The sequence below is a fragment of the Lissotriton vulgaris genome, chromosome 4_1 (assembly GCF_964263255.1).
Source record: "Lissotriton vulgaris chromosome 4_1, aLisVul1.2, whole genome shotgun sequence".
Taxonomy (NCBI): domain Eukaryota; kingdom Metazoa; phylum Chordata; class Amphibia; order Caudata; family Salamandridae; genus Lissotriton; species Lissotriton vulgaris.
In genome coordinates, this window is record NC_141691.1 from 1,239,258,875 (window position 1) to 1,239,276,625 (window position 17,751).

The following is a 17,751-nucleotide window of genomic DNA, read 5'->3' on the forward strand; positions in this document are numbered from 1 at the left end:
CGTTAACTTTGCATGGGTATGGATTCATGGATCCTGTCACCCAGTGAAACTCCCTGTTATGGGGACCCTGCATGGGTGGACATTGCCGTGAAATTGGATGTAGCATAAGATGTAATGCGCACGGGTGCTCTAATAATGGGTGCTCTACTTACTTAAATTTGTCTCAGGATAGTAACTGCTGTAACCTACGGTGTGGACCGTATCCCGCCGATATGACTTGTCTCGAGTTTCCATACATGTAATTGCAGCGGGGGTGTTGTAGCGTCATAGCATGCTAGCTCACTTGACATAGTTATGTAACGTGAAAGGGTAGAGAGCTGACTATAGGTCGTAATATCAATACTGGGAGAATCTCATGTGTGTCTCATTACATACATGCGTTTACCAATAACCTTCGCATGTCATGAAGTGGCTGGCAGACTTCAAGTAGGGGAGTCTAATGAATAGTGAGGGTTATACTCCTCACTTAGAATCACTATATCTTTAGGGTAGATTTAGACCCCAATTTACCTTACATTGTCTTCTCTCCAGTTCTGAACCAGTAGCGAGTATTTTCTCTTCAAGGTCTTTTTTCTTTTCTCTCTTCTCTTCTCTTTACCGTCTTGATGGTCTCTTATGATTTTCATTAAACTACTCTTACCATATAGTACAATAATTATGTTCACCCAATGTACTAGAGGTTCTTAGAATTGCTAACTCGGGCGCTTCCGTAGATAGCACGGTATTCATATCTTCGGGTTAATAGGAAAATGTTTGCCCACCACGCACATCATTTGTGCACTTTGAGTTTCCATGCACTTACTGGAATTTAGGGTTTCCACGACTTAGTGTATGGTATGTACTCAACATATATTGTACAGTATAATGTCACGACTCCATGATATGTTATGTTTCATTGTACATCTTTTCAGCCATGAAGAAGTTGTGGGGCACATCCCCAGTTGAAGCACGTGATGGCTGGGCAATTTTCGGATTAAAGGAGACAAGATAATCACAACTACACTGATTGGTCTCACTTGTGTAATATATGTGTGTATTGAATTTGTAAAGAAGCTTGACAAACGTCTTACTAAGAATTGAAATTAATACAAGTCTGTACATAGCCTTGCTTTAATCATGTTTTGACCCTAGGTTCTAGGGTTTAGGGTGTTCTCCCTTACATTTTTGCACCATCTTACTCGCATAATATGATTTTACAAACACTTTATAGGAACCATCTCCTCCCACATCAGAACCCCCACCCCTTGTCTTTGCTTCTTGTCTTGAGGTGCTTGTATCTGTGGCTGAGAAAGGTATTGAAATATAGTTAAGGGATTATTTTTATGGTAACAATTATCTATTCTAGGTCCTCATAGAATAGTTGTTTCCATTGTCCAAGTATTCTAGTCCCTATCAGCTCAACAAAATGATCTGTTGGTGGACCATGACTTGTGGTAAACATGAGTATCAATGAATATCATTGTGAGTTCAAATGTTGATAGTGATTCAAAGATTGTTGTAAGAGGTAAAGGAAATCTGATAAGCTTTAAGCTCCATCATGTCTGACCCACTGGATGATGTGCTGGAATCAATATTCCTTCCCTTCAATGTATGTGCCGATTTGTATGATTTTAAAGAAGTGTTTTGAGACCTTGGTCTCCCTCACAGAACTCTAACTGAATAATTGAGAAAATAACATGATCGCTATAAGAGTGGACAGCCTGTTTGTATTTCACTCTCAGCAATTTTTTATTCTCCTCATTCTTAAATACGCGGATTGTCTTTAAACAGATATAGGCAGTTTCCTGGTTCCTACAGAGGGAGGTAACATCCTTATCTGTTACTTTACCACCTCCAAGGTTCTAAAAATGGCCAATCGCAAGACTCCTGGGGAGGAGAAGAGAAGGAGCGTAAGAAACTTACCCTGATTCAACCTCCTTCCTGGTATCTCATTTATTTCATAATCATTGGACCTCTTTAAGGTGTTATATTATCACGCTTGTTAACCCACTCCTCCCAAGCCACCCAAAATCTGGTTCTTTTCCTCGAGAAACAGACATGCTCAAAATTATAAACCCTTTTAACTGAGGCAAAGCAATCCAAAAGTACTGGGGTCTGAGGAATTTTAAACAAATTTCTATTCTTGCCAAAAGAATTAAGATAAATAGCAGCGAGGCTTGGAGTTTAGAAAGCTTACAAGTGGAACTCTCCTCTGGGAGAACTTCAAAGATAGCCAAAACCGGGTATACATTCATTTCTTGCCCAAGAACTCTGAGATAGTCTTACCAACGTCCTTCCAGGCCCCGGAATCTGAGGACACTGCCGAAACATATGCAGATCATCCGCATTCCCCACAGTGCACTTCAAGCAGGGCTTCACACCTTCACCTCCCAGATTTGCAAGCCTTTTAGGGGTCCAGTATGGTCTGTGAAGTGTAAACAGATGGTTTCTCCTAAGAGGGGGAACTTTGACAACATTCCATAAGGTGTGCTAAGTCGGTCAAGGGCAGGTCTCTTCTCTAGGGGTTCTCCTTTGGTGTTGGTGGGGGCTCCCCTTTCACTACTAGACAGTACCATTTAGATACTTCTTTATGTTGATTGAGCGGGCCTAGGAGAGTTCATATTCTTCATTTCTATCCCCATCCTTACCCAAATTAGCGGCCCTTCTAGAAAGTTGGTAAAATTTGACAGCCTCTGGTTCAAGATACTGCTTAGGAAGTCCGATGAGAATATATTGTTGTTTTGCAAAAGTTAACCCCATTTCTCAATGCCTTCTTCCAGTAATGGAGCTGACAAACTATGCTTAAGATATGCGGGGGTGCCCGTAAAGTTCCAGATAGGGGTGCCGACGCCATAGTACGGGATCTTTAGAGCAGGGGTCTCCAAACCGTTCCTGGAGGGCCGGATCCATGCCTGATTTTTTAAATTACTACATGTATCTCAATGGGGATATCCCAAAAATCTGGCATGGATCCGGCCCTCCAGGACCGGTTTGGAGACCCCTGCTTTAGAGTCTTTCTTAACTGGTACCAGAGCTCACAGGCAGATCTCAAAACCTTTAGGCTGACTTAAAAAAAAATTGGGATGCCCAAACTTGAGTAGAAAACCATCGCCACCCAGGGGGTTATTTTTAGACATGGCTTGAAGAAAGGGAGGGAAACAAGAAGATCCAAATAAGAGAGATCTTACATTCTTTATTTGGAAGGCCCAATAGTAGAAATGAAAATCGGAGCTTGATATACCCTTGTCTAACTTTTTTGCTTCTTAATTTCCTCCAGGAAATCCTCACCCCCTTATTAGACCCGAGAAAACTGGCTATTTCAACCTGCAGAGCTTTTAATGTTTTTAGATTAAAAGATAGAGGAATTGCATCAAAAATAATCATACATTTTGGCAGGATTGACATTATAACCAGGTTAGAGCAGCCCAAGATGGAGAGTGGAAGGCTACCCCAGGATCTTAGTAGTGTTCCTGTCTTTTTCCTTTTTAATTCAAGGTTTACCTGGGCTAACCTGGTGATGGCATGTGTTATCTGTACTCCTAAGTATCTGATTTGTTGTTTGACCAATGGGATACTTAGTTGCTTATTCCAGGGCATAATTTCTGGTTCTGGGGCTTCATTAAGTAGCCTGAAACCCTCCCAAACTCCCTCAAAAGTTGCTTCAGTCTATCAAGATGTTGGGACGCTCCCTTGTGAAGATCATCAAGTCGTTCGCATAGAGAGCAAATTTTTTTCACCCACCCATTCCATTCAAATGGTGCAAAGATTTGAGTAGCCCTGACACAAGGGTTCAATGAATAAGTCAAAAAGTAGAGGGTAGGGACGACAACCCTGTCTAGTTCCTCGCTCCAACTTAATTCAGTTAGTTAGATTCCAATTGACCACTATCCTCGCTGTAGGGGTTTTATAGGTGTTACTAATGGCCCTGGCAAATGTATCCCCTATCCCATAGGTATGAATCATGTAACATAGAAAGGGCCAGCTCACCCTGTCAAAGGCTTTGGCCGCGTCAAATGCAAAGATGGTAAGAGTTAGTTTTTCAGCTGAGTTAAATCATGAAGTTGACAACCCCTAATAAATTCCTTCTGATCACCCTGAATCAGGGAGCCCATCACATGATTCAATCTCCCTACTAAAATTTGCGCATAGATTTTATAGTCGTAATTCAGCAAGGAGATAGGCCTGTAGGACTCACACATTTCAGGGTCTTTACTAGGCTTCAAAATTAGACTGAGGGCTGCCCCGTCCCAGGATTTAGGAATCGGGACACCATCAGAGAAGATGCTATCAAACAATTTAGCCAAAACTGGGGAGATTTCCTCGGCAAGATAAATGTAAAACTAATTAGGGATACCACATAACCCTGCAGCGCTACCTCTTTTTAGATTTTTCATTGTAGCCTTAAGTTCTTCTAGGGAAATATTTTGGTTCACCTTAGAGCTTAGTCGTCAACCAGTGAGGGTGTTGTTATTCTATCAACATCATCTTTTATCTCGGAATCAGAGACTACCATTTCCTCTATATATAAGTCTTGAAAGAAGGACTTAAATGCTAGTTCTATTTTAATATTCTCCGACCAGACCCCGCTGATTCAGCATTAGTAATCTTCTTAATTATATTCCTTGTTTGTTTAATGTAGGATTTCCAAGCAAGGAGCCTCCCATATCCTTCTCCGTATTCTGAATTAGCTAATTTACTAGCCCCCCATCTTCTTCTAGTAATACTGTCAAGGTAGTCAGCTAATACCTGTCTTTTAGCTATAACCATCTGCACCTGATCGCCTTGTTGAGTAACTTTTTCACTCAGGGCTACATAGATTTCTTCTTCCAGCATTTTTATCATAGCTCTGGTTTCCTTATGCTTTTTTGAGGCAAGACTAATAACTCTGCCTTCCTTATAGGTGTCCTATATTACATGTGATGGGGCATATGAGCCATTAATCGAAAAAAGAAACGGGTATCATTCTTCAGCTGTGTTATTGCTGATGCGTCAGAAAGTGGAGACCTATCAAAAGTCCATCTTCCAATTGATGAACCTCTCTCTCTTAGTAGTTCAATCAGCCCAGCAGAGTGATCTGAAAGATGCTACAGAATGTGTACCACCGTTTTAACGCTGTTAGTCAGCCTAGCATCTACCAAGAAAATGCCCATGTTTTTGTTATGGAATGTAAAACGGGAGGGTTATTGCCTTGTTTTTGTTCTCTAGATAGATCAGTCCAGGCTGCCAGTGGGGAGATGCGTGGAAGGGATTTGATATGTGCACTGAGTTTTTAGTGCCAGTGATGCACCAACAAACTTCGGGGAGTAGGCACTAGCACTTTAGTCGTAAGACAAATAAAAAATAATTTCAGCGTAAGATAGCAGTGAAAAGGCAAAAGGTTTGGGAGCAGACCACCCTAAGGCTGACAGATCTAACAGTCTATTTGCACCAGTAACCATACTCTAAGTGACTTTTCAGGCTGACTGTAATAGGACGAGTCTGAGAATGATATACTTTGCATACCCAATTCATCAAACTTAGTGCTTGCTCAACAAAGTATAATGCCTTCAAGTTCAAAATATCTTCCAGGACCTAAATGAAGCATCAGGCAATTACTTCAAATTCTTGCAAAGAATAAACATCTTTGTCCTAGACTCTACCTTTATATTCTCATTTGACGGTTTGATATATTTGACTCCGCATGGTATGTTATCTATTCATCTAAGCAAAAGTATTCTTCAGTAATACATTTCAATCCCTTTTATTCCATGAGTTCACCTGTTTATATGAATTATGCTGTGCTTTGCATCCCCTTCAACTGCCTGTGCTCTTTAAAACACGAAACTCTTCCTGCACAAAAACAATCTTGCCTGCAACAGAGGCACCCTTGCAACATGTAAAGGGTGCCAACATTGGTGCTAGGCTGCAAAATGTGCGTCAGTGCAGAGGGAAAAGTCAGGAACGCACAGTATTTCGTAAATACAGTGCATTCCTGCCCTGTCACATTGGCGTGGGGCAGCACAGCAGGAAGACTTGCGGCGCTGCCCTACACCAATTTCTCATAAATGAGGCCCTCGTTGTTTTAGCTTCTTGTTGGGAAACATCTGTGACTGCAAAGGTGTCTGGTTTATTTAATTATTTCAATAAAAAAACTCCCTTCCAGATGGTAGCCACTGTGCTCTCCATTCTGGAGGCTTACAAAAACCTTACTTTTGATCTGATCTGTGCATGTCTGACCTTTCACTGTTATGAGAATCCTATACAGTAATTGCCTGATGGAAGCCAGCATTTAGCCTTTGAATTTCCAAAGTAAAAAACAAACTGCCTATAGAGGAAGATTTTTTCTTCAGTGTGGTAGCATTTTTGATGTTTTTTATTTTGTTAAAAGCAGACATCAGATAAAGTGGTCTAATTATCTACAGTCTTTCTGTCTGCTTCAGTAACCTCATAAGGTCACTTCCTTCTTGTTTAGAGTTTGAAAAAATGTTCAAAGTTTACTCCAAAGCCCAGGAGATAGACACAAAATGCAAGCAGAGTCAAGCTTTTAAACATAAGTGGCAGACCATTATTTTTCATTATGTGAAATGTTATAATTTCTATTTTATACCAACTCTTTCATCATTATTAGTGGTCTTTGTCCTTTTAACTTTAGCACCAGAGACAATTTATGATGGTACACACTAAATAAAGTATTGCTGCCAATGACTGTATGAAAGCATAACTCAAACAAGGGAACACGTTTGTATGGTGCTGCATTCGTATATGCATTTTGTTTTACGTAAAATGTCGAATAAAGAAAGTTATACATCTTATCTGCATGATTTAGCTTTTTTTTTTTAAGTGTTTTTATACAGTCTATAGAAGAAAAGAACAATTAGAAATAAAAGCAGATGAAATCATAAAAACAACCTCTGACTTAAAAAGCATAGAAGAGAAACAACACTATCGCTCTCATTATTAGTGGCCTGGAATAATCCCAGTTATTTCTCCATTGACAAACTATGGGTGCTGGGACTCCTGGTAACTCCATGGCAGGGAACTAAGGTATATTACAAGATTTTGGAAAATAATTTGCAGAAATCTGTGTTTCTGTGCCAGTTCTGGCAAGTTTTTCTACTATATTTGACATAGACATTTCAACAGCTAGAAACTCTGGGCCTTATTTATGAGGCCCTTAAGCCATCCTTGCTTCACTTTTTGTAACGCTGCAACAGCGTAAAAAATGCACCATAATGTGCCATATTTACAAAGTGACACATCTAGGCAGATGCATACAAAGAGATGCATCCAGGCAGATGGATCACTTTGTAAACCCCTACATTACATTAGACCTGCAACAGGTAAAATGTATGCAGGGTAGGTGTTCCTGTGCCGAAAAGGCACGTAGAAGTGTTGCAGGGAAATCTATGATATTTCACTGCGATACTTCTATGGCCTCACTGCGTCAAATCCTTATTGCGGGCCTTTTCACATGGAGCTTGCCCCATGTGAAATGACACATTGTTGGAGTTGTGCCTGTTTCCAGACACTCTCTAGCAATACACAATTTTTGTGCCGACAGACACTTTAGGATTTCTGACGTGTCTGTCAATCCCTGCGACATTGAGCTCCGTACAGTAAATACAGCACATCCATGGTGTCACAAGAAGGTCGCACTGAAAAGTGTTGCATCACTGTTTAACGGCAGGGATGCACCACTTTTCATAAATGAGGCCCTCTGTGTTCAACACCACTAATCATGATTCATACGCCCTTAACTTCTGTTACGGAATACTTTGTTATTATAGGGCCACTCATAATGAAGGCCTTAATGTGGAATAGAAGCTAAACAAAGCAAGCAGTTTTTATATCAGATAGCATGGGTCACCTTGAAATAGTCTTCTCCACAACTCCAGCTTCTTGATAGCAAATAATTTTTTGTATATGGTGAAAGATGTACTTTCAGCTCCTTACAAAGGCACATTTTAAGAATTTAATTTATCAAATATGTCTGCCAGGTAGGCTAAAAGCACAAGCCAACAGGGATTACACAGCTTTATTGCTTTGCCGGAGTGTAACTTCAGAAGGTATTGTCATACTACATTTCTCAATTAAAAAATGTGATTCAGAACCTTCCCTCTAGATAACCATGGGATTGCTGTATAGGGAAGCTCATTCTGCATATACAATTTCAAACACAGGACCTCTAGTGAGGTGAACCTTTTTGAAATTAGCAATTTTTACAGCAGAATTTGACACATCCCCAAATTCTCTGTCCATGTTTTGGACTGAAAGGGCTTCCTCGTGTATCATACATAGGGTCCACAGAATATAAGCAGTTGCTTTCAACACTTTGGCTTTTAAGCCTGCCCAAGCTCCACACATTGAAAGAGCACCATCCTTACAGATCCCAAAACAGCTCTCTCATTTTAAGTCATTGCCAGGAAGTCATTGAAAATATCAAACGGGGCTGATGCTGTTGCATGTTAACAGAATAACAATTTCCAATAATACAGATTTGCCGCAGTATTGGACATAAGTAATTAAATGAGCTTCCTTAGATAGATCAGTTGGTTCATCCAAATTGCAAAACAAAAAAGCTGAGGAGACGATTAGGATGGCGGAAGGCCTGCCACTGCCGGCACGGAGGTGCCGATCTTTCTGCCATCACACAGCAAATGACCCACCACCCAGAAAGGATGGCGGGGGTACCGCAGCGGACGCAAAGTCCACCCGCCACTTCCCTGCCAGAGGCAATTGAACCGATTGCCTGGTGGATGGTGCCGGCTGCCTAAAATGGTGGCAGTGCCTAGCAGGCGCCATCCACCAAATTAGGATGTTGTTATGAAACACCCTTTCCATGGCAGCGATGCTGCCATGGAAAGGTTGGCAGGGATTGAGTTTGGGGGCGCGTTGCGGGCCCCCATTGTTTTGGGGGAGTGAGCCCCTAAATTTCAAGTGTGCTATAAGTTGTCTGTGGATATCCGCTAACATGTCAGAGATGCGGAGTCAAACTATTGTGTATGATTTTAAACTTCTCTGCCTCTTTTGCACCAAGCATTGTCTTGGCCACGCCAAGAATTGTTGGAATAATCACTTTTTCCCCATTGGAAAAAGGCTTTTTGTTTTTGGCAATGTGGTACGCCACTTGGTAAGGTGCTTTAAATGCATTTGCTGGTGTGAAGACCACATTTTTCACAGTGGATTTTTGGTTGAAGATGTCTTCCAGCTTTCTCACAAAAAAATCTGCATTCTTTTCTACCAGTGACCCGAGTTTAGTAGTGGTGCTTTAATTTGTTTGGTTTCAGACTTTTGTTAGCTAAGGTCATGCCAGCAACCATACACTGTGACCTAATTTTATCATATTTGGTGAAGAAGGTGAATCCAAAGTTCAAGTAGGAGTAATCATGATTCCTAATTTTCTTAAGCTCTTTACTCACCATCTGTTTCAGCCTATCGTTTGAGTGCCTTACCATCTTTTCACAGCAGGAAACAATCCATGTCAAATGTGTGATTGACCTGTGTTACAAAGTTCCAAAGTTCAATATTAACAAATACCACACACTTTCTGCTGCATGTAGTATAGCGGTCTTTTTTTTCAAACTCTTTACAGTTCTCAAAATGTCTTTAAAACATCTTCTTATCTGGGATGCATGAAACAGGAATAACACATTAGGTTCCATCCACATGCTCAAAACAGATATGCAGCTTGTCCTGGCTTCCTTACATCAGCAGGTGGCATGAGCTATTATCAAGGTCCCCCTTTCCTTGAGTGCACATGCATTAATATCAATAGGTAACACAGGTGGATGACATGCTTAGAACCCAACTCCTATCTGATAATGAGATCAAACATCTTTGCACAAGTAACTTAGTGTTCCATCTTTTGTAGGTCATTACATTGAGTACTATGAAATTGAGTTAGAGTAACTTGGTTATTTGCAACACTTAGAAAAAGCAAAACTATAGTATAATGTAAGAATAAGATATTTTAAATGTATTTATAAATACCACTAAGCACTGCACTAAAACAAATCAAAAACAAACCAAAAACAGCATTGTGCTAATAAAAAGCAACACATAATGAACCGTAACTCTGATGATTAATGTACCTGCTAGACAGAGATGGAATTTTGTCTCGTCACTGTTTTTATTCAATATAAAGTAGCAAAGAGGGTTAACGTGCCTGCTGCGAAGCAGGTGTACCGAGCCAAACAAAGAATTGTATTTTATCTAGATAGCTCAATGGGTTACTGCTTTTGTCACAGAGATTCTTCTGTTACTAAGTTAAAATACTAATGTAGCACAAAGAGGAATTAACTGATAACAAACAGCTGCATGCAAGACATAGGTTTGAAATGCATATTTTTCAAGCCTTTCATTATCCTGAGATTGAGGAATGCAGCTGTCCCCGAGTTACAAGCCTTGATTCTGAGTGCAGTAGGCAGTTGTGACCGCTAGGTGGCGATCGCGTGCGCGGCCCCGGAGCAGCCTCAGAGCAGCAGAGCAGAAGCTGCATCAGGGCCGAAGCTTTGGGGGCGCCGAGGGCAAAGGCGAAGCGTGAAGCGACCCCTTAGGACTGGGGGAGTCCTGCCTGCCTGCCTGCCTGCTGCCACGTTTTGTGAGGAGCACGGAGCCAGAGCGAAGAGTGGACCGGCGGAGAGAGGCTGTTTGGCGGCGGTTTGGCATTTGGCGTTTGGCGTTTCTAGCATCTTGGGCATCTAAGTACCGGGCTGCACCTGGAGCGGGCCGGCTGGGCCGCCTTGGCCCCACTTGGCCCCCCCAATCGGGCCATAACTCCCTGAAGCTGCCCTGTGCTTTCAGTATCACGGCAGGAAGAGAGACAGCGCTAGGGAGACAGTGTGAGTGGCGCCGAGCTGCTGTGCCGAGCCAAGCCAAGTCTGCTGAGGGTACTGGCAGGAGGAGTCCGGCTGCTTCAAAAGGCTGCTCCAAGGGGTCGGTCCCAGTCCTTGGATCACGCGACGTGACCTAACCACACCCGAAGAGGTAGGGGTGCAGCGTTTGAGGCTCGTGTTATCTAAAACTGTTGCTTGCCTTCTGGGTTTTGGGTTGGCGGGTCACAACGGAAAACAACCACACCTACTCCCATACCCACACCCACACCCAGTCCCCACTAAAAACTAAGCCCTACGGCTAAAGACTGTACCGTCGCTGCCGCCATCACCCTGAGTGCTGGGGGTGCGGGCTGGCAAACAGAAGAGAAAGCGGGAACAAGGCAAGGGACACAAGTTTGTGGGTTCTGTGCCTGAACGCTAGCTAATCCTCTCACGTCCCGAGGCGTGCAGGCATAAGAGATCAGTGATCAGTGATCTGGGCTTTGTGAAAAGGGACCTGTGCCCAGCGACTAGTTGCCAGTAGCAGCTGATTGAAGCTCTGCCGTAGCAGAGGTCCAGCAGTAGTCCTGTGAGCCTTTCCTCAGTTAAGCTCCTCATCTATTTTGCTGCCTTGAGATGAGATCTGGCAGGGTGAGGATAACTGCTCCCCAAAGGAAAAAGAAAAGCAAAGGGAGAGACGTGAGGGCAGTCTCGGACCCAGAACGGTCACCTATTCTGCTGCTGAGCGACACCGATATCACAATTGATAGCGAGTCTCAGGCCTCCAGGAAGTGTCCTGACACAAGGGCCAGTAAACCCATTGGAAATCAACCGAAGATAACAACAAAATTCAACTACATAAAGGACGCCGGGTCAATGGTTTTTTCTAGCAACAAGAACATCACTGGGCTTCCAACTCCCCTAAGCCCACTGGTGATCATATCTAAGGGCCCCGCAGCAAATGGGGTATTAAGGTCTCCTCAATGCAGTCACAAGTCAACCACAGCTTCCATCAAACCGCTAACGGCAGTTCAAACCGTGCTCAGGTGGAGCCCAGTAAGGAAGACTCCCCCAAGACTGAGAGCATGTCGCCACAACTCTGCTCCATCCAGATTCGCGATATCCACATCCAGCGTTGGCCCCAACACAAAGGAAATCGATACAAAACCAGCGGCAGAAAAAAACAGCATTTTTGGAAACCTTAACCAAATGCTTCCTGAAGCCAGCTTCAGCATCCCGTGCAGTCAAAACGGAGAATCTGCGCTTCATTTCATCAAGGGCATCAACACAGCCTTTGAGACGGAAAATCCAGGCACCTCCTTTGGGGGGGGTGGTTGCAACCAACAGGACCTACACCATGTGTACAAATCTGAACAAGTGCACACTGAAATCATAACGAACACAGAAGATGCTGAGGGTGCTATGAAGGAGCTTTCCTACCTTGATTCGACGGAATGGGCAAAAATGTTGAATTCATATGGGAATTCAAATCCTGGCCCTCCTAAGCCACCAGTAACTCCAAGGCAGGACAAAAGCGAGGTCCCCTCACAAGAAAAAGCATGGGCTACCGCCCTTGATATCCTTCAAAAGTCAGCAGATGCAATGTTCTACCAGGCTGATAAAATGGACATTCAAATCAGCCTTCTAAATACACTTGCCGTATATGTTGCCAAAATCGACGAAAGGATCTCAAATCTAAACAGCCTGATTAGACGGGCCCAGGAAACTGTAGATCGCCCGCAGCAAGGATGCGACTGCTCACCAATAGTGGAGAAACTTTGTTTGCTTCCAGGTATAATGGAAAAGCTTGTAGCAGACTTAAAAGAAATAGCAAAAACCACACCTATCTCTGGGAATGGCAGTGATACAGATTCAGGTAATCCAAGCAAAGCTCGTCAAACCAAAACAGTTTTTAATTCAAGGCTAAGAGAGGAAGAAGCTGTCAACTCCCCACGACCTGAAGAGAATACGGCGCAAGGTGGCGGCACGAGAGGAAAGCAATCTCCCCAGGTCACTAGCAGAGTTAATTCCACCCCTCTCTCCCCAATTGAGCAAGAAGAGGAAAACCCTGCGGGAAAAGTCAAAAGACAGAGGAAGCGGAAAGGACGAAATAAAATGAGAAGGAGCAAACAAGTCCTAAATCTCTACCCGATGTTCAACAGCCTTAGACGTCCTGGTGTCTCTGGAGACGATGAGCAAGGAAATCCCACTGACCCAGGAATAACAACGGAAGCACAACCAACTAACCAGGATGGTGACAAAAGGAAGAGCCTCATTTCCAGCTCGCCAACAGTAAAGATACCACCAACGGTCCCTCCGGGACAATGCTTGCCCATTGAAGCAAAAGAACAAAAAACCACTACCAACTCGGCTCCCCCTAACACACACATCAAGCAGAATGAAACAGATGTGAATCATACTCCGAGTCTTGCGACAAGGCCACCTGAAGGCCCCATTTTAAAACAGGAAGATACAGTAAATCGTGTCAACTACCAACAGGGCGCACTCCCAGCAAGTGAAAACTGGAACTTCGGTCATGTAAACAATGAAAGGCCCAATTCTGTGCGCAACGAGATCCCTTTTACGGGTCCTTTGATAAAAATTGCGCAATTGCCAATCATGGACAAAACCGAGGCAATGCCCAGGCCAAATAGCACAGTGCAGAGTGGGGACAACCTCTCTACCCTCTTCTATCCAGAATACAAGTCTAAAGGCAGCCATGACATCCTAAATCGGGGTAACATCCTAAAGCTGATACAAGCGTCAGGTTTGTCAGACGAAATTACCACTCAAGACATAATATCGGTAGAATTCATTGCACCATGTCGAGGCCAATTAAACGAATCCACAAAGATCACTTGGAGAACCGCAGAGGCAATGAACAAAATTCTAGGGTCAATCGACACCTTCAAGCAATGGGGAATACTGATACAACCTGGCAGGGAAGAGGGCTATCCACACGTTCTACAGGGAAGCTGTGGTGTTGAACATAGTAGTGTAGGGAGGGGTACAGTTTACTCCGTCCTCAGGGGTGCATGCAACAAAACTCCCACTTCTGTCCACCCAATGAGGAAAGCAAAAGAAGACGGGATCACAATAAATAGGAATCAGGACGAGGTGGGTTCATGGTCATGGCTGGCCGGGGCCCTGAATACAACCCGCCTTTTACGTTGACATCCCAGCAGGGTGGACTGCCACGAAAAGATTCCTTTAAAAATCTGTTCATGGAATATAAATGGCCTTACGAGCAAACTCGAGGACAACGCTACCATTTCCTACTTTCGGGGTTTCGACATACTCTTACTACAAGAGACATGGCTTATGGCACCGCAGCACCTAGAAGGCTTTAAAACACACCATATTCCAGCGCATAAACTGAATCGTCCAGGAAGAGGGAGTGGCGGTCTTGCTGTCTATATATCAACAAAAAATGCAGTCACCTCCTGGGACCTGCCGGGCCCATCAGATCGCCTCCAATGTGTGGGAATCTCTCTTACTTTGAACAATGGCCAAAATTGGAGGTTAATCTTCATGAATGCCTACGTCCGCCCAAACACAGCATCCAGGAAATCCTTTGTAGATGAAGTAACAGCGTCAGTAGTAAGAGTGCAAACAGGTTTTCTAAACTCAGAAATCCTACTCACTGGTGACTTTAACATGTGGTTAATGTCAGTCCTTCAAAAAAATGAGGTCACCAAATCACACGATAGCATCTGGGTGATCCCACCGCAAGCCAAGCCTGGTTGGCACAAGGACGATCCACATGGAAGTTCTCTACAAGGTAACCTTGAAAATCTGGGCCAAAGAGCCTTAAAGGGGCGTTATCCTGCTGACAAGCCACCTCGATTCTCCTATCTATCGAAAAAAGGCACTTCATTAATTGACTATACCTTCGTCAGCATTTCATTGCTCCATCAAGTAGCCGGATACTGTCTTGGAAACAGAACAGAAAGTGATCACTGCCCGCAAGAAATTATTCTGAGGACTTGCCTTACACAACACAAAAGGGTAAAGGACTTGCCATCTGAGAGCCTTACAATCAACCTCAAACGCATCAAATGCTCCTTTAAGAATCTTCAACTCATATCAGCAGAGGCTAAACAAATAATTGAGCGCCAAACGTGCCCGGACAACATATGTGCCAATTGGTCAACATTTGCTACCGAACTTACTGACAGATTCGCGAAACCAACAAAACACACAAGTCAAACTGATCAAAAGTATACGCCGCGCTCGAATTCTGAGATACTATCTGCAACAAGATCGATTAATCGCTTATGGCGGGCTTTAAAAACTGATCCAATGGATCCCATAAAAATAATAAAATTGAGAGAGGCCCGCAATCACCTCAAGAAAGCAAAACGTGAACTACGCACAAGTCAATGGAATCAGTTTTGGGTCAAACTGCAGCATGACATTAAAACAAACAACTCTGCCAGGTTTTGGCGCACAATCAATAGTGCATCTGGGCGTACATCCAAAGTTGCTTCTTCGAGCATTCTTGAAATAGAGTGGGTTGAATTTCTCTTTTCCCACTTTAATGACCAGGAACTGCTTACTAACCATCCAAATCCCCCTCCCATGGACACATTAACACAAACAGAGATTGTCCCGGAACCTCTCCTGAACACTTCAAACTCCCTAAAGAAGCTAGGTCACAAAATGACACCAACAAAAGAACGTCATTCGACCCAAAGCTGCGTCAATTTTGCGACAGTCCAGAAGATCGAAATTGAAAAAATAATAAAAAAGGGCCGCAAGGATGGCGCGCCTGGTCCAGGTGGAATTCCACAAGCTCTGTTCAAGGAAGACGCAACTTTCTGGGCTGCGAAACTAAGCCCCCTTTTTAACACATGTCTGCAAAACAACACCATACCGCCCTCCTGGCGTGGATCCATCCTTGCACCAATCTTCAAAGGCGGGGACAAAAAATCCCCAGGGAATTACCGTCTCATCGCACTCATTGACAACGAAGCAAAGTATTTTGCGGGAGTGCTGCTCAACTCACTTAGGGCATGGTCTGATGAAAACTCTATAATTCCTCCGAATCAAACAGGTTTCACAATAAACACCGGTACCTCAGTCAATCTCATGACCCTTTCATGCTTAATTGACCAAGCGAAATTCTGCTCTTGTTCACTTTATATGGGGTTTATTGACTACCAAGCGGCTTTTGACAATGTCAACAGAAGCAAACTCTGGCAGAAGTTGTCCAGACTTAACATTCCAGAGGCCCTCCTAAGAGCCATACAACTCCTACACCAGGACACATGGGTTAGAATTAAGATCGGGGACGGCTCAAGATTGTCTCGCCCGATTGCGACGGAAAAAGGCCTCAAACAGGGTTGTGTCTTGGCCCCGACTCTTTTTAATCTATTCTTAGCTGACCTCCCTGAAGCTCTTAATAAGGTCAACTCCCACGCCCCCAAATTATCTGGCTTGCCGCTGACAAATCTATTATATGCTGATGACGTGGTACTGTTAAGTAAAACAAAGATCGGAATGCAAAGACTTCTGGATGCTACTTCCGACTACTCTAACGATAATGAGCTCCGCATCAACAACAGGAAGACGAAAATTTTAGCGGTGCACTCAAGGAAAGTTAAGAAACTGTCTTGGGCTTTGAACAATGAAAGCATTGTCGAATCAAATTGCCATAGGTACCTTGGAGTCACTTTCAACAACAATGGAAAATACAAATCCCACCTAGAAGAGCAAAAAAGGAAGGGTACGGCACTCGCTTTTGCAATCGGACTAATTCAAAAGAAACTACAAGGCCCTACTCTTGCACCCACACTACAGGTGGCTCAGGCAAAAATCATCCCTACCTTAACTTACGGAAGCGAAGCATTAAAAGGATTGGACAGTGACCATCTAGACAAAATAATTACCAAGATCTACAGGTCTGTGTTCAAATTACCAAACCATACATCACCGGCACAAATTAGGTTGGAACTTGGCATCTGCAAACAACGATTGGCCAGAGCCATGTCTTTCCTCGTGTGCTGTCACAAATTGAGGTTATCAAAGGAGGGAAGTTTAGGATACCATTTGTGGGCCAGCATTGATAACAACTCATGGCGAGCAGGACATGAATACTGGTCAAACGGCTTAAAAACCCTGCGCCTAAATGACCTCTGGAACTTGCACGCTAGTCAGATGGAATTCAGAAGGCTAGCAAAAATCAGCACCAAACAATTATCAATAGTGGAAGACAAAGCCAGCCTTGCAAAAAGAAGTCATGGGTGGATGACCCTTCAATCCTATGCCTTGCTAATTCCACAGCCGTACCTTACTATATCGTTCAGTGCTCGGACGAAACTACATTTTTTAAAACTGAGACTGGGAGTTATTAACCTGTTGACTCATTGGCCAAAATGGAAAAGAGAACATGGAAAAGTTCAATGCCGACTTTGTGGGACCCACAAAGAAGACATTATACACATCATATGCCTGTGCCCTCTACTATTGACAGAGAGACGGGTCCTACTTAAGCATCATTGGAATAGAAACATGATTAGAAGCTGCAGAGCAGCAGTTTTGGCCTGTTTCGACCCTAGGAACACTAAATTAAATTGTGCCCTAGTAAGATTCATGGAGCGCGCTGCAAAAAAACTTACTGAGCTGCCCAGAGTTTGCGATCCCCCATTGGAATAATGCTGCCAAATTTTACTTGCTGTTGCTGGCTTTTTATGAATATGACTTTTTAAAATGGAAGCCTCACTTGTTATCATCTATACATACTGACTTTTAATGAATTTAACATTCTAAATGCAATCTTGAACCTTTTAAATGTTTTGTATTTGCAATGGTTTATTCTTAAATCACGCAATAAAGATTATTATTATTATTATCCTGAGATTGCTTAAAAGGGTGTCATTGGGTGAAAATACATTCTTATTAGTAAAGCCAACCCCAAACTCAGTGTTTCTTTTACATCTTGTGTTTACATTTTTCTTGATCAAGCACTCTTAAAATA